The sequence below is a fragment of the Lipotes vexillifer genome, unplaced genomic scaffold (genome assembly GCF_000442215.2).
Source record: "Lipotes vexillifer unplaced genomic scaffold, Lipotes_vexillifer_v1.1 scaffold23, whole genome shotgun sequence".
Lineage (NCBI taxonomy): Eukaryota > Metazoa > Chordata > Mammalia > Artiodactyla > Lipotidae > Lipotes > Lipotes vexillifer.
The window spans coordinates 2,251,758-2,253,326 of record NW_006796283.1 but is presented as its reverse complement, the minus strand read 5'-3'; the positions used below and the strand labels follow the sequence as shown (position 1 = coordinate 2,253,326).

General features: G+C 47.5%; 1 protein-coding gene across 2 annotated transcripts in view; it reads right to left on the bottom strand.

Moving 5' to 3' along the window:
* Window positions 1-1,569, bottom strand: part of MAP1LC3B (microtubule associated protein 1 light chain 3 beta) — an 11,860-nt gene that overhangs the window by 5,080 nt on the left and 5,211 nt on the right. The window lies entirely within an intron of this gene.

Here is a 1,569-nt window from a genome sequence, read left to right as displayed (position 1 = left end):
AATCTGCCTGCCAATGCAGGAATCTGCCTGCCAATGCAGGAGACACGGGTTCGAGCCCTGGTCTGGGAAGATCCCACATGCCGCAGTGCAACTAAGCCCGTGCACTGTAACTACCAAGCCCACGTACCTAGAGCCCGTGCTCTGCAACAAGAGAAGCCACCGCAATAAGCCTGCGTGCTGCAAGGAAGAGCAGCCCCTGCTCGCCACAACTAGAGAAAGCCTGCGCGCGGCAACAAAGACCCAACGCAGCCAGAAAAAAAAAAACACACCTTAGGAATAAAGCTGACCAAGGAGGTGAAAGAGTTATACACTGAGAACTATAAAACATTAATAAAAGAAATTAAAGATGATTCAAAGAAACAGAAAGATATCCCATGCCCTTTGATTAGAAGAATATTGGGGTTTTTTTTTTTTTTGGCTGCACAGCATGTGGGATCTTAGTTCCCCGACCAGTGACTGAACGCGCACCCCCGGGGTTCGTGCCCCGGTCCGGGAAGATCCCACATGCCGCGGAGCGGCTGGGCCCGTGAGCCATGGCTGCTGAGCCTGCCGCGGAGCGGCTGGGCCCGTGAGCCATGGCTGCTGAGCCTGCGCGTCCAGAGCCTGTGCTCCGCAACGGGAGAGGCCACAACAGTGAGAGGCACGTGTACCGCAAAAAAAAAAAGAAAAAAAAAAAAAGTCTACAAATAACAAATGCTGGAGAGGGTGTGGAGAAAAGGGAACCCTCCGACACTGTTGGTGGGAATGTTACCTGGTGCAGCTGCTATGGAGAACAGTACGGAGGTTCCTCAAAAAGCTAAAAATAGAGTTACCATATGATCCAGCAATTCCACTCCTGGGCATATATCTGAAGAAAACTGTAACTCGAAAAGATACATGCACCCCTATGTTCACAGCAGCACTATTCACAATAACCAAGGCATGGAAGCAACCTAAATGTCCATCAACAGAGGAATGGATAAAGAAGATGTGTTACATACATACAATGGAATACTACTCAGCCAAAAAGAATGAAATAATGCCATTTGCAGCTACGTGGATGGACCTAGAGATTATCATACAAAGCAAAATAAGTCAGAAAGAGAAAGACAAATACCATATGATATCAGTTGTACATGGAGTCTAAAATATGACACAAATGAATTTATCTACGAAACAGAAATAGACTAACAGACGTAGAGAACAGACTTCTGGTTGCCAAGGCAGACCAGGGTGGGGAGTGCTGGATTGGGAGTTTGGGACTAACAGATGCAAACTACTATATACAGAATGGATAAACAACAAGGTCCTATTTTATAGCACAGGGAACTATATTCAATATTCTGTAATAAACCATAATAGAAAAGAAAAAAGATTCAGTGAGAATGTTGGTACGCCCCTTGCAAATACCTGGCACATAGTAAATGCTTAATAAATGCTAGCTGTTATTAAATAAAAAATGAGGGGCTCCCCTGGTGGCGCAGTGGTTGGGAGTCCACGATGCAGGGGAAGCGGGTTCGTGCCCCGGTCCGGGAGGATCCCACATGCCGCGGAGCGGCTGGGACCGTGAGCCACGGCCGCTGAGCCTGC